Genomic DNA, 15,167 nt, shown 5'->3' with positions numbered 1-15,167 from the left:
TCTGTTTGTGCAGTAGCTAGTGCTCCTGGTTCTTTCCTTGCAAACTAAGATCCAGTGGATGCAGCTTAATTTAGCAAGTGTTTATTAAGGACCTGCTATGTGCTTTTGCCGAAGATACAAAGGTAAAAGAAAAATGTTCACTGTCCATAAAGAGCTCAAGGTTTGCAAATGTCGTGGGTGGGGCAGGTGGAACGAGAATGGTGAAACAACCACAATCTGGCTCTCCTACTCAAGTCCTCCATAAAAATCTAGAAAAAGGCACCAAACTTGGTCCTGATCAGGAAACTGAAGGACAGAATAACAGTGAATCACTTTTTTTCAGCCTAGTTTGGCATAGGAAATCAGACACAGAATTAGCAGACGCTGGGATTGAGTCTTGCTAGGAACAAAAATGCAGAGTCCTCCAGGGCGGGGAGCAGCTTTGTACAAGGGCAGGAAGAGGTCCTAGATCATCGATGGGCCCAACCTTGTGGAGGATGCAGGAACAAATGCCTGCTGACCGCTCTGCCACTACACACTGCCAGGTCAATATCCAGGATAGATGGAGGCGGGGACCTGTGCCGAGCTTTCCAGGGGAAGGAAGAGCTGCAGGCCCCAGGCTATGTACTGAGCTAGGAGCAAGTTCATACGCAATTACAGCTGTGTAGCTTTGACTCCAGAAGCTGAAAAGGGTCTCATTTCTATCTCCCAGTCCAATCTGATGCTTACAGGGGAATAAACAGGGTAAGAATCCCCGACCAAAAGGGAGCCTGCAGTTCAGTCACTGAACAAGCAGAGCTTTCCAGCTGGCTCATAATAGCTAATTATGACAGGAGTCTACTGGAATTCCATCCAAGAATAAGCCCATACATGTGTTGCATAGCCCCAAACCCAGATTTGGTACTTACAAAGTTCAGATTAGGGGGCAGTGATCGGAATTTGCATTTTGGGAGCACACAAGTCCTGCAGGTCCAACATGAGAGAGAGGTTCAAAGGAAAGAACATGAGAACTAGCCCCTATACAAACAGAATGGGGATACAGGAGGGTTTATTCCCTGTATATATGCATTTATTTGAGAGAAAGTATATTTACTGTTGGTCCTTGACCTTTCCTCTGCTATGTCTGCAGGTCCCCAGCAGAAGGACCCAAGAGCTCAGCCCAGTATTCCCCCCAAAAGCACACAGAGCCCAACCCTAACATCAGGTCCAAAGTTAGGAAGCAGGCTGGAAGAATCAGCAAACTCAAAAAGAATCTCAACATAAAGAGCTATTATCATGACAAGGAAATTCAAGGCATAATCCTAAAAGGAAAGAATGTCACCAAAACATCAATAAGAAAAGCCTCAAAGAAAAACAGCTTTGGCACAGGCTCAACTAGATTCCTGGGAAAGATAAAGGAAAGTTTTTTTTAAAGTTCAAATTATTTTAAAAATCTAATTAAAGCACTAGAGGAAAAAATGGGAAAAGAAATGAATACTATGAGAGAAAAAATTAGAAAGAAAATAGTTTGAAAAAAGAGGCAGAAAACCTTAACCAAGAAACAAACTGCCTGAAAATCAGAATAGATCAAATAGAAGACTCGGTGAGACAACAAGAACTATTTAAACAAAGTGAAAAAAAAACTAAAGAAAATACAAAGTACCTCACAGCAAATCAACTAACCTGGAAAACAGGAGAGAGAAAATTTAAGCATAATTGGACTACCTAAAAGTTATAACTAAAAAAAGAGAAAAAAATGAGCCTACTCATCATATCAAAAAAAAATAAACAAACAAACCATAAAAGAAAATGGTCCAGATATCTTAGAAGCAGAGGGCAAAGTGGAAACATAAAGAATCCACCAATCACCCCCTGAAAACAAACAAAATGAAGACTGCGTGGAACATTATAACTAAAATCCAAAACTTCCAGGTTAAAGAAAAGATAGCATAATCACCCAGAAAGAAAGAATTCAAGCACTAAGGAGGCACAATAAGAATGACACAAGATTTAGCAGGCACCACAATAAAGAGAGAGAGAGAGAGAGAGAGAGAGTGTGTGTGTGTGTGTGTGTGTGTGTGTGTGTGTATTGCTTGGCACAAAGTAGGTGCTTAATAAATGTCAGCTGATTGCCAGTGATAGTGTAAAGATTATGAAGGCTAGGAGGGGACTGTAGGGATGGGAAAGGGCAAATGTCTCAGTCCCAGGGTGAGGAGGAAGACTAGCAAACCAGAGCTTGCAGCGGAGCAGGGACCCTGGTCACAGTTCCAGGGTAGAAAAGAGTGCTTTGTGGTCACTCACAGACCAGAGCACAGGCCAGGACAGTAGTAAACACATCTCTCCTTAGATCATACCCCCTTGGAAGAACTGAAAACTTACAGACTCCCAGAACTAGCTCTGAAAACAGCTGCACAAAAACCTGAAACTTGGGATAGTGCCCTCTCCACCTCATGAGCAGAGCCCAACATTAACAAAAAGTTAAAAGTCAAGAATTAGGTTGGAAAAATGAGCAAAAAACCCCCCCAAAAACCAAAAAAACAAACAAACCCAAAAGATCCTAACCATAGAAAGTTACTACTAGGGAAGATCAAAACAAACAGAGTAGAGGACAGTAAAGTTAAAGTTGCCACATCTAAATGAAAAATACAAATTGGTCTCAGGCCCCAAAAGAATTCCTAGAAATGCTCTAAAAGGATTTAAAAAACCAAATAAGAGAGGTAGAGGAAAAATTGGGAAGATAAATGACAGCGACGAAAGAAAATAATGAAAAAGAGTCATTAGTTTGATAAAGGAGGCACAAAAAATACTGGAGAATATAACACCTTAAAAAACAGAACAGGGAGGCAGCTAGGTGGTGCGGTAGCTGCGATGGATATAGCACTGGCTCTGGAATCAGGAGGTTTTGAGTTCAAATATCGCTGAAGACACTAGCTGTATCACCCTGGACAAGTCACTTAACCCTAATTACCTCCAACCTCCCTTCCCCTGTCAAAAACCAGAATAGGACAAATGGTGAAAGAGGCACAAAAATCCACTGAAGAGAAGAACTACTTAAGAAGCAGAATTGGCTAAATGGAAAAGGAGGTACAAAAGCTCATTGAAGAAAATTGGGCAAGTGGAACCTAATGACTCCAGGAAACATCAAGAAACATTCAAACAAAATCAAAAGAATGAAAAATAGAAGACAATGTGAAATATCTCAATGGAAAAACAACTAACCTGGAAAATAGATCCAGGTTAAATTATCTATTTAAGAATTATTGGATTACCTGAAAGCCATGGTTAAAAAAAAAAAGAGCCCAGACTTCATCTTTCAAGAAATTATCAAGGAAAACTGCCCTGATATCTTAGAACCAGAAGATAAAATAGAAATTAAAATAATCCACTGATTACCTCTTGAAAGAGATCCCCAAAAGAAAACTCCAGGAATATTGCAATCATATTCCAGAGCTCTCAGACCATGGAGAAAACACTGTAAGCAGCCAAAAAGAAACAATTCAAATACTGTAGAGCCTCAGTCAGGATAACACAAGATTTAGCAGTTTCTACATTAAAGGATCAGAGGGCTTGGAATATGATATTTTGGAAGGCAAAAAAAACTAAAGTTACAACAAGAATCACCTATCCAGCAAAACTGAGTAGAATCCTTTAGGGGAAAAAATGGATATTCAAAGAGAGAGCAATTTGGAGCTATCCCTAAAGGGCTATAAAACTATGTATACCATTTGATCCAGCAATCCCACTACTAGGTCTGTATCCCAAAGAGATAAAAAAACAAAAAAGAAAAGAATCTATATATACAGAAATATTTATAGCAGCTCTTTTTGTGGTGGCAAAGAATTGGAAATTGAGGGGATGCCTATCAATTGTGGAATGGATGAACAAATTTTGGTATATGGTTGTGATGGAACACTATTGAGCAAGAAATGGTGAGCAGGATGCTTAAAGAAAAACCTGGAAAGATTTAAATGAACTAATGCAGAGTGAAGTAAACAGACCCAGGAGGACATTGTACACGGTAACAGCCATATTGTACAATGATCAACTGTGAATGACTTAGCTGTTCTTAGTAATACAATGATCCAACACAGTTCTGAAGGCCTTCTAATGAAAAATGCTATCCATCTCCAGAGGAAGAACTAATGGAGTCTAAATGCAGTTGGAAGCATACTTTTTTAAACTTTATTTTTGTTGTTTTTTTTTTTCTGTTTTCTTTCACAACGTGACCAAAATGGAAATATGTTTTGCATGACTGTACATCTATAACCTATATCAAATTGCTTGCCTTCTCAATGAGGGGTGGGGGAGGAAGAGAATTTGGAACTCAAAATAAAAAAAATGAATATTAAAAATTGTTTTTACGTGTAATTGGGACAAATAAAATATTAAATATTTTTGAAAAAATGAAGAGATTTGCCCTTTCCCATCCCTGCAGTCCCCTCCTACTCTCTATGATCTTTAAAATATCACTGTCAATCATTTGACTTTATTAAGCACCTTCTGTGTGCTTAATACTACATATATCCTACATAACATATGTACTACTACATATATATCCTACTACATACTATATACATATAATACTACATAATCCTACACTGTGCTTGACAGTGGGGATACAAAGAAAGGCAAAAATAGTCCCAGCTCTCAAGAAATTCACATTCTAATGGAGGAGACAATATGTGCATAAACAGATAGTTACAGATATATACAGAACAGATGGGGGCAGTAATCTGAGGGGAGAAGACACTCACAGCTGGGGGATTGTGAAAGGCCTCCTGAAGGAAGCCTAGAAACCAAGAGGCAGAGGTGAGAGGGCAGAACATTCCAGGTGTGGGCAGCAGCCAATGAAAAAGACCTGGAGATGAGAGATGGAGTGTGGCGTTTTCTTAAACCGCACAGACCAGTGTTATTGGATCAAAAAGTAAGTGGAGGGGAATAAAGGATAAGAAAATTGGAACAGTAGGAAGAGGCTAGGTTATGATGACCTTTAAATGCCAAAAGAGTTTATAATTGACCCTGGAGATAATAATAGCGAGCTACTGGAGCTTAGCAAGCAGTTCGCATGGTCAGCACTACGCTATGGGAGCATTATGTTGACAGTTCTGTAAGGGGTGGATTGGAGCAGGGACAGGCTTGAGGCATTTAGCAATCACATTGATCTGGTTTTTTTTTTTTCCATTTCTCAAGGCTGTAGTTCATCTGGGCCAGGTGATCTGAATTCACCAAAGGAAGTTAAATGTTAACTTTTAATTTATCTTTCATATATCCTTCTTTTCAGCCATTTTTGTTCAATCTTTGCCAGGTCCTACATCATTATTTGTGGCAGAGAAAATGAAGCAAGAGAATTAAGCAGCTGTATCTTATGTTGTCAATTATCATCTTCCCATCCACCCTAAGCAGTGGTCCTATTCCTTCTTTGATCTTTTTTTCCCCAAATATAACTTAAAGAAAATTTCTCCTTTTTGTTGGTTTTAGTTTTCCTTGTCAGACTTGGCTCATTCTGAATGTTCATACCCCTAACACTATTATACAGGTCAGTGCTATACTTTTGCATTCATCCTGTTACCTGTCCTTGCTTCCTCTTTGTATGCATATCTTTTAAATATCCAAGTCTGTAGGTGAGCAAATTGTGCATCCACATCAGTATCTGTAGATAGCTCTTTTTCCCCCTCCTCATTGAGATTGTTTCCCTTTGTATTTTCAGAATTTTCTTCTTGAGTTTCCCATTCCTCCATAATTCACCTCTCCACAGAATTTGTCTACAGAACTGTATCCTTCTTCTGAACCCTTAGAAATGTGCCTTCCCCAAATCTAGAGTGTTTATCAGATTAAGCCCAGATTTCTTCTCTTTTTCTTTCACAAACTCTAGGAGGGAGTAGTCCTTTTTCCTCTACAACCCCATCATTTCCACTCCAGCAACCAGTTCCTCCCTGTTAATCAGAATCAAATTCCGAAAGAAAAGTTTCCCTTGTAGGTTTCTCCATTTTGTGAAGGGGAAAATCATCATTAAGGTAATTCAAGAAATTGTTAGTGTCTCTGGTTTGGGTAGAGGGAGATCTCTATCAGGTGTCTGGATAACTGAAGCACCCCATCACCAGTCCATCATGTCTCTGTGTCAAGCTTGTAATCAAGTTCCTAAATTCATCTATTTCTTCTTTCTATTTAGGCGGTCTGTGGTATATTCCAGTGACAAATATGCTTCTGTTTCTGTCTCCCTCCAATGATCTTCATTCAAGATACAGTGTGTCCAACTATGGCTGATCAGACCAACACGCACTCAGAAAACTCTATCACAGGTTGCACACAAATAGTCTGTAGGAACACTGGAGTGAAGATGTCTCTAAATTTTCCACATCTCGTGTTGCTTTTGAGCTACTGCAATTCTGCTTTGCTCATAGAGCACAGTGCTTTCTTTGATATGGGCATGCCATGCTGGGTGGCCCTGTGCCAGTGTCTCCCATGTCTCACAGTTGATTCCAAAATTCTTCAGAGAGACCTTGAGAATGTCCTTGCATTTGCTTTTTCTAACCTTCGTATGAGCACTTGCCTTGGGTGAGTTCTTTGTAAAATAGTCTTTTAGTTTCACATTTAAACAGCATGGCCAGCCCATCAGAGTTGTGCTCTCTGCAGTAGAGTTTGAATGCTTGGCAGTTCAGTTCAAGAAAGGACCTCAGTGTCTGCTAGTTTATTATCTTGCCAGGTGATCTTCAGAATCTTCCTAACACAATTCGATGGAAGAGATTCAGTTTTCTAGCATGGCACTGGTATGTTGTCTGGGTTTCACAGGTATACAACAATGAGGTCAGCACAATGGCTCCATAGACCTGTGGTTTGGTAGGCAGCCTAATACCCTGTTTGCCTAAGTTTCTTCATCTGTAAAATGAGTTGGAGAAGGAAATGACAAACCACTCCAATCCCTTTGCCAAGAAAACCCCAAAAGGGTCACGAAGAGTGGGACACAACTGAAAAATGACTAAGCAACAACAACAAAGTAGTTGAGACGACCAGAACTTCCCAGAAGACAAAATCCAAAAAGGAAGTCACTCTGTGCGCAAATGTCTATAAACAAATGCCCAACGAGAATCAGAAGTCCCAATTCAAGGAGGTAAATTTGACCTCGTAAGCTTCATAGCTTCATAGGCTTGACTCAGTGGCATGGAACCTATGATTATAATATGGCTCTGGATAGATATGACTTATTTGAAAAAAACAAAATAGATTAAAGGGGCTAGGGGAAAGTCGTAGAATAAGGTATTCTCCTAAGAAAAAATCCAGAAACCCAAGAGAGCTTTTGGGTAAAGATCAATGGAGGAACAAATAAAGGAGATTTTGTCATCAGCGTATATTGGAGACTACCTGGACAGCAGGTGGAAATACATAAAGAGTTTGGGAAACATCATAATCCTGGCATGGAGGCATGATATAGTAATGTTGGGTGACTACAATTATTGACACACCTATCATATGTACTATACATTAGAATGTGTACATCTATACATTCTCTATTCTCTGTCTCCCCTCTCCAAAACAAAAACAGGGCAACTAAAACTTCTTGGCTGTCCTTAATCATAACTTCATCTTTGAAAATGTGAAAGAAGAAACAAGGGAAAATCTGCTAAGATGTTTTTGGCTGTTCTAACTTTTCCCTGTAACCTCTGTGAAGGAGTATTCAGGAGTGTAGAGGGGAGTAAGCCTCAGGGAACCAAAAAGCAACTGCAGTTTTCCCCAATTCCCTAGCACCAAGAGAAATGATAGAATTGGGCAAATGCTTTCAGACAGGGTGTCTATCCTTGTCCTCTGTGCTGTGGTAGATATACCCAGGTCCATGACTTTGAACTGAACCAGTGGACCAAGAGCCTGAGAGTGTCAGGCCGAGTGCGAGACAGTCTTGTAACTGTCTGCCTGAAAAGTACCTCCAAGCCTTGGTGCTTGGAGAGCGACCCCAACTGCAGAGCAAGAAAGGAAGTGAGGAGGCTTACATACTTTCCATTCTAGGCTGGAGAAGAACTTGGGGTTAGGTGGTTTCCTTGTACAGGCCACCAATATGTTGAGGTTTAAAGGTTTACAGGTGCTGGGACCCCAAAATCACAACATACAGGTCCTGCCTGAAAGGATTAGACCCAGGCCTTCTTTCAGTCAAAGACAAGGTTTATTAGAACATCCATCATATTGGGCAGACTCTTAAGGAGTCTGAACATTAGTGAGCTATTGGCTAGATTTTAAGAATCTGAGCACCCAGTCAAGATTTTAAAAATACATGTAGAGAAGATGGAAGCAAGGGCATGTAACAGGATAAATACAAAAGCATGGCAGAGTTGCACAATAATAATTTGAGGAGTGCTAAAACTCAGAATGAACTAAGGCTGGCATGGAAAGCCAAGGATAACAAAAAGGTATTTTTCAGGGAAAAGAGAGTAAGGAAGAGGATCAGAGAAGGAATAGGAATTCTGCTTGGGGTGATGGGACAATGATAATTAATAACAGAGAAAAGACAGAGCCTCTCATTTCTGACTTTGATTTTCTTTGCCAAGGAGAAGAACATTTGTACTGGAAATGGTAGAATAAAAATGGCTAAGAGGAATCTGGTACCCAGGATAAGTAAGACAGTAGTTACAGAGCATCTCCTGGCCTTTGGTGAAATCATGTCACCTGGTTCAGATGAGCTGTGCCATTGGGCACCAAAAACACTAGCAAAAATGATTGTCTAACTACTGTCAGTGATGTGATCATGGAACACTAGATAGCTACCATGAGCCTGGAAAGGGCGAATGGCTTCCTGATTTTCAAAAGGAAAGAGAACAGAATTTATAAATTCCAGGCAATGATCTTGACTTTGATTCCTGGGAAAATGCTAGAACAAATCATTAAAGAGGTGGTTAATGAAAATCTAGAACAGGAAGTGATGATCACAAAAGGTCAGTATGACTTCATAATAAGCAGGTCATTTCAGACCTTTATTTATTTATTTTTTTTGCACAGTTACTAAACTGTCATGGGAATTGTGTAATTATGGTTTACTGTGGTTTTATGGAAACATTTCTCATACAATATCTCATACAATAAATATATGTCATACAGTTCTTCTGGGAAAATGGAGAGATGTGAGCTGGACAAAGGTATAATTACCACTACTAGGCCTATATGCCAAAGAGATCAAAGGAAGAGGAAAAGTACTTATACATATGTATGAAAATGTTTATAGTAATTCTTTTTGTGGTCGCAAAAAACTAAGGGGAGGGGTGCTTATCAGTTGGTGAATACATGAACAAATTGTGGTATATGAATTTAGTGGAATATTATTGTGCTTTAAGGAATGAAAAAAAAAGATGGTTTCATAGGAGACATTTCCTACAAGACTTGGATGAATTGATGTAGAGCAAAGTGAGCAAAATCAGGAGGACAATTTATACTATAATATCAATATTGTGAAAACAAACATTTCTGAATGACAAGACCTCTGATCAACTAAATGATCAACTATGATTCTAAAAGACTGATAAAGAATGGTGCCAACCTAATGACAGAGAAATAATGAATATGCAGAAATTCAGAATAAGAAACACATTCATGGATGTGGCCAATGAGGGAATTTGTATTGCTTAACTATTCTTACATGATACAGTGCTCACTCCCTCCCTCCCTCCTTCCTTCTTTCCTTCTTCCCTGTCTTCCTCCCTTCCCAGTGGGTGAGGCAAGGTGGGAGGGAGAAAAAAAGAAATGCTTGATAATTAATTTTTTTTAATAATAAAAAAAGTTAGATGGATTTTAAACTAGTTGAATGGTTGGAATCAAAGATCAGTCTTTAATGGTCTAATGACAACTTGGTGGGTAGGTCTCTAGTGGAGTGTCCAAGGCCCTGTGTTAACATTTTTATCAATGACTTGGATACCAGATACACAGATGGCAGCAAATCTGCAGATGACATTAAGCTGGGAGAGAGCTAAAACACTGGATACAGTCAAGATCCAAAAACATCTCGACATATTTGAGCATTAAGCTGAATTTAATAACATCAAATTCTTGGGAATAAATGTAAAATTTTCAATAGGGATAAACTCTCACATTTATGTTAATTCAATTCACAAGTATAGACAGAACTGTGGTTAGATGACACTTAGAGAAAGGTCTGGAGGATTTTAGTGGACTATATACCCTCAATATGAGGGTAAATGTGTAGCTAAAGCAACCTTGGACTACGTTAAGAAAGGTATAACTTTAGAGAATAAAGTTTCAGTTCATATGACCTCAGCCCTGTTTAGACCACATCTGGAGTATTATGTTCGGTTTGGGACATCATAGATTAGGAAGGAGTCTGATAAGTGAGAGAAGTTGTGTATAGCCAGCATGTTGAAAGGGCTCCAGTACATGTGAGGTGAGGACTGATCAAAGGTATCGAAGACTTTAGCCTGGAGAAGACTCAAGGGCCTGTGATAGCTGTCTTCAGATATTTGAAGAGCTTTTATGTGTGACTTATTGTTTGACCCTAGAGTTCTGAACCAGAAACAGTGGTTGGAAGTTGCAAAGGTGAAACTTTGAACTTAATGTTAGGTAAAACTTTCCAAGAATTAAAAATGTTCAAAAATGGAATGGCCTGCCTTGAGAGGTGAGGGGTTTCCTTTCAATCAATCAATCAATCAATCAATATTTATTAAGCACCTACTATGTGCCAGACATTGTGCTAAGCACAGGGATACAAAAAGAGGCAAAAGACAGTTCCTGCCCTCCGGGGCCTCACAATCTAATGGAGGTCAATTTCATTGAAGGTTTTTGAATACAGGCCAGAGAACATGCACCAGATATGGAATAGAAGTGATTTCTTCAACTAATTGATTCCTTTCCAACTCTGAAATTCTAATCGTAATGTATTTAAGAAGTGTGCTTAAGTAGTTTGTTTACTAATGAGCATAAAGGAATGTTCCACTAAGGGAATAGGATAGAGGGCAGTAGACCACTGAAAATCAATATATCGAGCTGTGGCAAAGCTGATCAGCCTCTGGTTGGCATTTATCTGGGACATGACATATCTCAGGAAAAGGATAAATGTGACTGCCTTAGGTGAATGCACCTGTATTTGTGGCATTTTAAAATCAACTTATAGTTAAGCAAACTCCCTGAACGTGGGCTGTCCTTGAATCCATAAACAAACTATTAAATTCTGTCAAGGAGGGTGGGATTGAGTTTCCATTATCTCATTGGAAATGGGGAAAGACAGCATTGAAGCTGAATCTGATTTTTTTTTTTTTTGATTTGGGTGAGTCCCCACCGAGATTTCAGTGCAGTTAGATTGGCCGAGGCAAAAGCAAGGGCCTGTTGTATGTAGAACAGTGGTTTTCAAAGGCTATTAAGCCAATTTTACTAGGTATATCAGAAAATTTTACTATGGATAAAAAGAAAACTTACAACTTTGTTTAATGCAAATTTGAGTTACTTGGTATGCACAGTGTGATATAGTATTCACAAAATAATTTTGATCCTATTTACTCGTATGCATTAGTCTCAAAACAGGTCAGACTTGAATGTGCAAATCATGAAACAAAAAAATGACTGTTCTTATGAAAGGGCTATGGCACACACATGTATCCTCACCCTTGTGGTGTCACTAGATGAATGTTCACTGTGTCATGATACCATATTGTAAGCAAGAAAAGGATGGGATCTCCCTGTTTTATTCCTCACCTGATGTTTGGTCATTGAACAGGGCTAGCTCTGTTATTACCTCTTCAAAGGAATCCTGAATGGTCTTCACATATGGGTAGGAGATACTTGGTTGTTAAAAAAAACCTTTTGTTCCATATGAATAAAATAAAATAAATTATATTAAATAAATTAAAAATAAAATAAAATGCTTTTGTGTGTGCTTTCAATAAAAAATAAGCACAGTGAGATCTTAAACTCTTTACATCTTTTGTTCAGTTGTGAGATGATAAAGATGGAGTCCACTGTTGCCCCTCGCCCTTTCAAAAAAAACGTAAAGCATGAGCCGCTTACATAGAAGATATGAGTAGGCAATTTAAGATGAAAAGATGAGGCCTTTGATTAGGACTTTTATGTGTCCCTGATCAGTGCAAACATCTATTGATTGACTCAATCCTGGCATGTGGCCAACATGTGAGATACTCTTTTTAGATATGAGCTGCACCCTGCACCTCCAAAAGAGAGATGTGCCAGAGGTTGGGAGTGGGTGGAGCCAAAAAAGGAAGACAGAGAGTCAAAGACAGAAGGTTATATAGAGACCAGGGAGTGACCCTTGGCTGAGGTGGGTGAGGAAGCATGTGTATCAAGCACAGTCCCCTTGGGACCATCTGCTCCATTCCAGCTGATGCCAGAAGTGGCTGCCATGGAGACGGTGGCAGGACCTTTTAACCTGAGAAATGGTGGCAGCAGGAAGCAGTGGGAGAGGGCAAGAGTAGCCACACCCCAAGTTCCTGGATGTGGAGAATCAGGGGCTCTTGGTGTCTGAGATGGCAACCCAGGAACGAACTGCTTGGCTCCAAGAAGCAGCAGCACTCGGCGCAGTGATGGGATGACAGAAACGTTCTGGGACTTGTCTTCCTATGGAGTAATGAGTCCTGGGAACCAGACTTCTAGGAAGAGAAGGGGCATGTAGACAATGCCTCTTAGAGATCAAGAACATGACGACTAAGGGGGAGTGGCTGAGGACTGAGCCATGCTGTAAGGGAGCAAGGCTGGCTTCCTCTCTATTACTGTGAGTTATTTTGGACTACACAGGCTGAATGGGAAGGGGGCTGCCTCTTGGGTAGCCCCAAGTGGCCAGTTCCTTTCAGGGCAGCCCCAAGCGCTTAGGGTAGTACTCTAAATCTGAGGGACCACATAGGTCCCAAGGATTATGTGATCCTGTGGTGGGCTTATCTGGGAATGACTTTTAGGCTAATGCTATTTGCATGAGTCAGGACAGACCCCTTCAAAATCACACCACACAAGTGTATCTGTGGGGATGACTTTTTTCTTTTCTGCTTACGTTGTCTTGTATTCAATCTTAATTATATTTTTTCAGTCATTTTAATTGCATCTTCCTCCTTTTTATTGGTTTATGGGGTTTGAGACAAACCTTTACAAGCACCGAAGCAGGTACGAACCCAGACGAACTTTATGCAATTATGTGTTGTGAGTGATTGTAAGTGGCAAGGCCACCCCGGTGATGGGAGGTCTGGACCCTCACAAAGTACTGCTCATTTTGAGTGTGCCTAAATACTGGGCCTTGTGAATCTAACAGGAAGATGTGTCACTCAGGGAAAGTACTCTGAAAGGGAACTGCTGTATTCACGGTTGATCTGTCGGGCATCATGTAGTCTTCCCAGATGTCCAGATAGCCAGAATTGGGAACATTGGGCAATGGAGTTGGGAGTCACCCTTGCTGGATTTTCAGAGAATGCAAATTTGTACTGGGGAGGAGTGTATACAGGGTGTTATTCTGAAACCTTGACCTACTTAACAAAAGATGACTTCTATGTTGGACTCTAAGCCTATGTATTAAGTGCAAATGTGTTCACCGGTTGGTTGAGTCCTGCTGTTTTGGGAAGATTTTACTGGTGAAAATCAAAAGAGGCTGCTTGGTGCAATGATGGTGTCAATCAAGATTTGGGATTACGTGCCAACTCTGACCCTGGGCAAGTCACCTAACATCTGAGCCTAGACAACTCGAAGTTGTAGGGAAGGCAATGTGCTGCATCGGTAAAGAGAGTGAGTTCCCTCTACCAGTGAAATCATAGGCCCAATCCCTAGCCCATGACTGGGTCAGGCTACCCCAGATATGAGCTGTACCGTGGCCCTGTACAAGATCTTCCAGAGGTTTGGAGAGAGATCAAGAGACGCCTGAGCACAGATTAGAGACTTCACACCTAAAAACAGACCCTGGCATCTCCAAAGTAAAGTTTACACAATGCCAGCACAGCCTTCTGGAGCAGGTCTGAGTTCTTGGACCCGGCTTCTTGGGGACAACTGGTAGAATTACATGGCCCCCACTAGTGCCTGGAAAGTTATCTGGACCATGCAAGTCTGATGGGTGAAGCTAATTTCTAAACTATAACAAATACTTCCCTTCCCCTCCAAAACACAGGGTGTGAGTTCAAATCTAGCTTGAGACACTAACTAGTTGTATGACCCTTGGCAAGTGACTTAACCTCTCTGCCTTGGTTTCCTCAACTGAAAAATGGGATAACAATAGGACTTATGTCTCAGAGTTGTTGTGAGGATCAAATAAGATATTTGTAAAGCGATTAGTTAAGTGCCTGGAACATAGTAGGTGCTTCATAAACACTTATTTTCTTCTTTCCCTTACCACAATTGTTGTCCCCAGGCAGTCCAGTTTCTCCAGTCCCAGGACAGCTTCCCATCTCATTTACTCTGCTTCCGACGGAGAATGAAGACCCACATCACTTCCACCTCTGAGATACTCTTCCAGAATGCAGCTGAGGTCTAGACTGTCCCTATCCTAGTTTCTCTGACTAAAACATGAGAAAACCTGAGGATTGACTCACAAAGATGGCACTACATGTACCAGCCGACATCTCCCAAGTGCAGTGGATATGAACAAGGGTTTCAAATGCTGTGGAGCTGGACATATATCTGCCTTAGGGAAAACTAATCTACTTAAGGCTTATCAGTTATCGATATATTTTATTCATTCCCTCACACCAAAAATGTCATCCGAGTTTAAGTTTGGATACTAAAATTTCACTAACTTCCCCTTTTGTTTTCAAGAAAGCACAGTGTTTTAGGAAGTTTTATTTTGCTTTATTTGGGCCCCTTTTACAGCACCATGATTTCCTTAATTTACTTTTTCCCACCCCATCCACCCTCCCAGAACCCTCCCTCATAACGAAGAAAAAAAAGTTAAACCAGGGTTGTGTTAGACACACATGCAACATTCTGCGCCTGTAGTTTTCTGCCTCTCAAATAAAGGGAAGTCTATGTCATCGTATGTTGTCCAGACCCAAGAGCACTTATTGTGTTACAACTGTTTGGTTACCTCTTAGTAATACCTCCCACGTATGTCATGGTAATCATGTCATATGGTGCTCATCTGAATCTGTTGTCTGTGCTCTGCATCAGTCACATGGGTAATAGGCTCTTCGGTTTAGATCGACAAGTGACCTTGGAGCTCCATGTTTCCCAGAGGTCCTATTTTAGATGTTTAGCCCTGTGCAGTTCCTATTCAGGGGGGTATAAATCAACTACCACTTGAT

Source organism: Vombatus ursinus, unplaced genomic scaffold, assembly GCF_900497805.2.
Source record: "Vombatus ursinus unplaced genomic scaffold, bare-nosed wombat genome assembly UNPS02014170.1, whole genome shotgun sequence".
In the NCBI taxonomy this organism is placed as follows: Eukaryota; Metazoa; Chordata; class Mammalia; order Diprotodontia; family Vombatidae; genus Vombatus; species Vombatus ursinus.
This window is presented reverse-complemented; position numbering follows the sequence as displayed.